Consider the following 7,701-nt stretch of genomic DNA (forward strand, 5'->3'; position numbering starts at 1 on the left):
TAAAAATTCAACAAAAAAAAGAGTTATCAATTCCAAGGTCTGCTACCAATGAAGGAGCACAAGGAACTTCACCTTAAAATACCACTCCCTGGTATCATGAGTATTTTGAATTAAAGGCCCTTAGAAATCAACAGCCACTGGAAGAGACATTTTCTCTGTATACCTAAAGACCTAACAGACCCACCAAGAAGAACAATTGTTTTCCCTTCCCCTCCAGGTTATCTGATGGACTGCACAAAAGAGGACCAAGAATGTAACCAGACCTGAACAGATCCTTTCACAAAATAATGTTTGTCTCTCAGGCTCGTTCATTTCCCAAAGAGAACCACACCAGTGTAAGATAAGACTTAAGTGTTCACCAGCATCAGGAAATTAAAATGTCCACAGATGCTCTGGGAATTTTGTTTGCTCCAAATGGCATTAGCAAACATGTACATTATTATTGAAGAATATCTCTAGTTATAATTATATCAAACATAATTTATAATAAATTACATTCTAAAACTGATAAATTCTATTTTATTAATAACAAAATTACATTAACAAATTATTCAAACTCTTTAAATCCCAAAATGAAAATATAATCAACATGAAACAATTATAAGGCATGTTGACATTTGCTGAGTAATCTTTCCTTTAGAAGAGGAATCAGATAGTGGGGTCCTAGGCCCCTACAACAGAGAGTTTTACATGCACATGTTCATATAGTCTTTTTTTTTTAAAAAAAAAGCTATGCAAAAATTTTAATATTTACACAAATAATAGATATGAAATAGTACTCAAGAAACATTCAAACATAAAATTTCTTTCAAAAGCTGAAGGTTTTTAATTTAGCAGAAAAGAATATGAAATAATTTTTGATGAAAACAATTCAAGTGTTCAATGCATAAATTATATTTTCTCTCAAACAGTAGGATAAGGTGGACCCAGGAATTCTCATACACCATAATACAATGAAGAAACAATACTTTCAGAGAATTATCTTTAGGTGAAGAAATATAACTTGTCAGAGTAGGAAATGTACTGTACTGTACTGCACATAAACATACACATGAAAAGCCTAAACATCAAGCTGTGACAAGGGTACCTGCAACTGAAACAAATACAGTTTGAGAAAAGCCAAAAAGCATTTGCCTTCTGTAATGTCTACACATAATTTTAGGAGCAGAGATTTCTACTCTGGACTGTTATGACTAAAACACCCCCAAATTTTATTACCAGAATTTAATGTAATGGTGCTGATTTCCTTGGCATATTAATTTTTTGGTTTATTTCCTTTTTCAAATTCAGCTATCCAATTAAATACATTGAGTAAATTTTGAGGTAATTTTTAAAAAACTCTGCTTTCTGATTACTCTTTGCTATTTAGTCCGTCTTCTGCAACCTGTTTTGATATCCTCCCTATGATTGTCCTCACTTTAGTATTGTCCTTGATTTGTATTTAATCAATATGTTTTCTCATGTCTGCTACAATCACATGATCCAGAATAAGTATATTTCTTATGTTTTTCAAATGACTTGCAAGAGCAGTTTGAGCCTGCTGGCCAGGTGAAATACCTCACTTATCCTGGCTCCCACCTGCTATGGTGTTCTTTTCTTCCCTTTGTATCTTTTTCAAATCTCCTACAACCATAAATTTTTATCTTGTCCTCTGAATTTCTACAGAAGAAATCTTAGGAATGTCTTCTGCCAGGAAATGTCAAATTTATATGGCGTTTCTGTTTTGCTACTACCTGCCTAGGTTTTTATGGCTGTTATAAAAATTTCTTGGATCTTCAGACCTACCTCCAAATCATCTGGTATTTCAGGTGGAGAGAAAGGGCATCTGTCTTTCTCTTTTACCTGTGTCTTTTGATATTGTAACCTATCCTGCTTTTCCAGTAGTTTTTCCATTTCTTATTTTTGGTTAGGAAAGGGGCTATTGTATTCGTTGGAACTGGGAGCACTCATCTTTCTTGTTTTGATTTATCTGATTTGAGGGTGGGTAAATACATTTGAAACTATGAGAAGACTCTGAATGGTTCCCCTTACCCTTCTTATGCCTTTTGTGACCAGAAGAGCATGGGGATGATGAAGAAACTGATTCATCAGCAGAAGAAACACTTGAAGAGGAAGAAATTGATTTTCTTCTTTTCCTCTTTAGCCTTTTCTCCCTTTTAAAAGCCTACACAACTTTTCTGTACTTGTTTCTATTTTCTTTGTTTTTCTGCTTTTTATCCTTTTCAGTTTGTTTTTCTCTGCACATATTTATGAAGTTTCAGTAAAGTGTCCTCTGCATCTTTAAAACTCTCAACCAAAGTCAAAGCTTTCTTATAGTGACTTTCAGCATTTAAAAACTTTTTTTCTTCTTCTATCTTCTTTCCACAAGTGTCTGGCAGAGGTATTTTCTTGCATTCCTGAGTTGGACGGTATTCTACTGCAAGCCTAAAATTTTTTACTGCTTTGGTCAGCACACAATGCTCTATAAGCTAAAAAGCTTCCACATTTTGTTGATTTCCAGAGCTTTATTGTATTTATTCATAGCATCCACATAGTGTACAACCTTGAAATAACTCCAGTCTTCACACATTGTAAAGCCCAAGATGCAGATATTTTTTATTAATGAATAAGCAAAATCATCTTCAGAGAAATTTTTGCTCTGTAGACCTCTTACTAAAGATGGTAGATTAGATTCATCTATTCCTAGTTTTTCTAGGAGTTCAACTACTCTTGGATTAATGAATCCCAAGAAACTCTGCATGATATTCTAGTAAGTCTCCATGTAATTGCTATTTAGTTCAACATTCCTCCTGCAGTACAAAGGAGGCCCTTCAGAGCTAATTACACCTATTTAATATGAGATAGGTATGATGGAAGAATGAGTTATACAAAGATACTGCAAGCTTTCCACGGTATCTGTCAATATACTTGATTCTAGCTCAAATGATGTCACGAGTTTGATAAAATGATAAAGGATCCCCGTAGTTACTGCAAGAAAGCACATCTCTTAATGGACAAATAGCTGTGATTTCTAAGTAGGATCACATGATGCCACTTCCTAAACAGATCAATTCACTGTCCTGAGCTTACTTTCCTCTTCTCATTGTTATGAATTGTTGCATATGCTACCTTATATGAATATATCGTAATTTATTTAGCCAATATCTTATTTGTTGTTTTATTTTGTTTTTTTGAAACAGTCTCGCTTTGTCACCCTAGGCAGAGTGCAGTGGTGTGATCATAGCTCACTGCAACCTCAAATTCCTGGTCTCAAGCAATCCTCCTGCCTCAGCCTCCTGAATATATGGGACTACAGGTGTGCACCACCACATCAGGCTAATTTTTCTATTTTTATAGAGATGAGAGTCTCACTCTTACCAAGACTGGTCTCAAACTCCTGACCTCAAATGACCTTTCCACCATGGCCTCCCAGAGTGTTAGGATTACAGGCGTGAGCCACAGTGCCCGACCTGCAAATATCTTATTGATTGCCATTTATTTGTTTGGAATGTGGGGCTATTACATATCATACTCTGATGGACAAACTTGAATATATATATCATATATATTATATATATGGAAAAAATATTTATTAGCACATACATTTAATTATTTTTTTTAGGATGAACTTCTAGAAATGTCTAGGGGCATTTCTGGTCCTCATACCTGAGGGGTGATCCAGTGGCTAGAGGCCAGGAATGCTGCTGAACCTCCTACCATGCACAGAATATTCTCCCCCACAACAATGAATGTCTGGCCCAAAAAGTCAGTAGTGCTGAGGTTGAGAAATCCTGCCTATGTCCCTGTTTTTGCCAGTCACCAGGGGAAGTCCAGGAATTTCAGATCGTCCTTCACTTCCGGACTCTCATGCCCATATGGCTTTGTGCATATCCTTTTTTTCTTCATCTCCTGCCCCTGCCTGTATCTGAAAACCCTGTCCTTGTGTTCTCTGGGATTCAAGGTCAATCATCAGTAAAATAACTCTTTTCTTCACTGTCTTCTCTGAATAGCCCCTTTATACTTCTCTCTCTCATTGAGTCTGGCTTCTCCTGATAACCAACACTCTTACCCCTGCAATACTCTTGAGTAGTGGCTATTTTCTCTGCCACATCTATTAGACCACAGGGAATGGGGCAGTGGCATGTGTTTTACTTGCTTTTCCCTGATGCTTCCAAACCTGTATCACTTACTCCCTAAAAACACAGAGCTTTTAATCATATATGATCAGATCTTAATATTTGCTATTTCTTTTTGGGGGGAGTCTCTACCTCACCTGAGTCCTTGAAGATTTGAGCTCCTGTTTCACTGTCATTCTCTACAACAGTGTTCCTATAATTATGGTTATTTCAATATCCATGCAGATGAGCCTTCTAACATCCTTGCCTCTCATCTCCTTGGCCTTTTTTCCTCCCTTTCTCAGCCATTCACTTCCTAGACCTTGTTATTGCCAATAAGTGCACCTTCTCCATTATCTCTCTTTTAAACAGCTCACTCTCCAACCCACAGCCTACTTGCTGGCTCTTTTTCTCTAGTACCTTAGCTCCAACAATTCTTTGACCCTATTCCATCAGGAAAAATGACATTGATCCTACCATTTTTTCTCCATGTCTTCTCTCCCTTAGGTTCATATTTCCTTCTGCATCTGGCTTAAATTCCATGTCAGTCATTAAAATCTCCTCCTTGCATGTACTCAACTCCCTCTTGTTGTGTTTTTGGTTGCTTTAAACAACCCCAGTTAACTTTCATCTGTACCTACTCTATGCCTGTGTCTCAGAAGCTGAACATGGCTGGAGGAAAGTACACTGTCATGACCAGTTTCACCTTAAATTACTTGCCAGTACCTCCATTGGGCCCCATAAAGTTTTCCAACAATTTGATTATACTTTTCTAGTTCATTCATTCTCTTATACTCCCAGATCAGTGATTTTCAGGTATGCTCCCCCTCACCGCCCCCAACAACTTGTACTATCAACTTTACTAGGGAAGAATGTTTGGAATGTAAATTCTTGTGTCCCACCCCAGACCTGCCAAACCAAAGACTCTGGGTGTAGGACCCACAAATCTGTGGTAACAAGTTCTCCTGGAGAACCCAAGTTCTAGGTCCTGCTAGAACTCCAGAGAGTCATATCTGGAGCATTGCTTGCTTTGTTTGTTTATTTAAACAGCTAAATTGAGACATAGTTCACATACCATATGATTCACCTATTTAAATTGTACAATTCAATGCCTTCTAGTATATTTACAGATTTGTGTAACCATTACTACACCAATTTTAGGACATTTTCATTACCACATAAAGAAACCCTACGCTCCTTCGCTGTCATTTCTCAATCCTTTCATCTGTCCCATCCCTTGCCAACCGCTAATCAAATTTTCTTCTTCATAGATTTGCCTATTTTGGAAATTTCATATAAATGAAGTACTAAAATATGTTTTTTTGTGTGTTTGGCTTTTTTCACTTAACATAATGTTTTTCGGGTTCATTCATGTTGTAGAATGTGTCAATACTTCATTTCTTTATGTTCTTTAAAGAAATGAATATACCACATTTTGTTTATCTATTCATCAGTTAATGGACATTTGTGTTGTTTCTACTTTTGGACATTAGGAATAATTCTGATATAAACATTTGTGTACAAGTTTTTTGATAGACATATATTTTCATTTCTCTTGGGTACGTACATAAGAAGTCAATTGTTGAATCATGAGGTAAATCTGTGTTTAAACATTTGAGGAACTTCCTGTATATTTTCCAAAATGGCTACAACATTTTATTTTCCACTTGCAATATACGAGGGTTCCAATTTCTCCACATCTTCACCAACACTTGTTATTATCTTTCTTTTTGATTATAGCCATTCTAGTGGGTGTGAAATGATATCTCATTGTGGTTTTAATTTGGCTAAGATGGCTAAGATGTTGAGCACATTTTCATGTGCTTACTGGCTATTTATATTTCTTCTTTGGAGAACAATCAATTTATATCCTTTGTTTCATTTTATTTTTTGTTTTATTTATTTTATTTTATTTTTGAGACAGATTTTCACTCTGTTGCCCAGGCTAGAGTGCAGTGGCATCATCATAGCCCACTGCAACCTTAGACTCCTGGGCTCCAGTGATCTTTCTGCCTCAGGTTCCCAAGTAGCTAATACTGCAGGCATGGACCACCATGCCCAGCTAATTTTTCTATTTATTTTTTGTAGAAACAGGGTCTTGCTATGTTGCTCAGGCTGGTCTCAAACTCATGGCCTCAAGCGATCCTTCCACCTTGGCCTCCCAAAGTGCTAAGATTACAGGCATGAGTCATTGTGCCTAGCCACTCATTTTATTTTTTAAATTATTGATTTATAAGTGTTCTTTATATATTATAGCTAGAAGTCCTTCTGTTATTAGATATACATGCTGCAAAAGTATTTTACCATTCTGTGAGCTGTCTTTTCACTTCATTAATGGTGTTCTTTGGAGCACAAAAGGTTTTAATTTTAATAATTCCCAGTTTATATATTTTTTATTTTGTTGCTTTAACTTATATTGCCATTTTAAGAAGCCATTGTGTAGTTCAAGTTCATGAAGATTTATACTTGTGTTTTCTTCTGAATCTTATAGTTTTAGCTTGCATATTTAGGTTTTTAATCCATTTTAAGCTAGTTTTTGTATATGGTAGGAGTGAGGGGATCCAAATTTATTCCTTTGCATGTGCATATCAACTTGCTGCAGCCTGTTTTTGTAAGTAAAGTTTTATTGGAACCCAGTTATACCCATTCACTTACCCATTGTCTATGGCTGCTTTCATACCACAGCTCCAGAGTGTTTTAGGTGTGATTGATGACTCTCTGAAATTTGAGACAGAAGAGCCTTTCCACAAGTTTCCATCACTAGATCCATCAACTGTACTACATCCGGGTCCATATTCCTTACCTTCTTCCATGCTCCTAGGTAAGGCCAACCTCCACTTCTGTATGAGGTCACATCCCATCAATTTTTCACTCTCCATTGTATCATTTGCATCAGCATACAAACATGCTATAATATTAATAATTTTTAAGAATAAGCTTTTGTGATCCTACTTCCCCCCTTCCAGTAACCACTGCATTTCTCTCCTTTTACAACGAAATTCTTTGGAAGGGCTATTTCCGTTTACTATCGCATTCTCTCTTTTTGTTCTTTAACCTTTTTTAAGTTTTGCTCCCCCACCTCTTCATTGACATTACTCATATCAAGTTACAAATGGCCTTCTTTGGTCATTCTCAGCCTTCACCTTCTTTGATCTAACAGTTGATTATTCTTTTCTCCTTGATATATGTTCTTCATTTGACTTCTAGGAGACGATATTTTCCTTCTACCCATATGGCCACGTCTTCTCAGTCTCCTTTGCTGGTTCCTCCTCATTCTCTGACCTCTACAAGTTGTTGTGCCCTATGGCCTCTTTTCTGTCCTTATTCATTCATTTAGTGATTTTCCTGGCTTTTGATGTCATCTGTATTACTGATGACTTTCAAGTGTTTATCTCCAGTGTAGACATGCCTCTTGATTTCCAGGTTAGGATATCTCTCTATTGAATGTCTGCACTTGAATCTCCGATGAGGATCTCAAACTTGGTATATTCAAAACTGCACTCCTGATCCTTCCCTTATCCTGCCCCTCAAGTGTCTTGATTAAAGGCAACTTCTTCCTTCCAGTTGTTGAGATCTGAACATTGGTGTCACTCTTGATTCCTCTGTC

At 36.6% G+C, this 7,701-nt stretch overlaps 1 pseudogene; it reads right to left on the bottom strand.

Annotated features, from left to right (window-relative positions):
• Positions 1-1,255: 1,255 nt before the first annotated feature.
• Positions 1,256-6,973, bottom strand: LOC123646967 (annotated as a pseudogene).
• Positions 6,974-7,701: the final 728 nt, after the last annotated feature.

Source organism: Lemur catta, chromosome 11 (assembly GCF_020740605.2).
Source record: "Lemur catta isolate mLemCat1 chromosome 11, mLemCat1.pri, whole genome shotgun sequence".
In the NCBI taxonomy this organism is placed as follows: Eukaryota; Metazoa; Chordata; class Mammalia; order Primates; family Lemuridae; genus Lemur; species Lemur catta.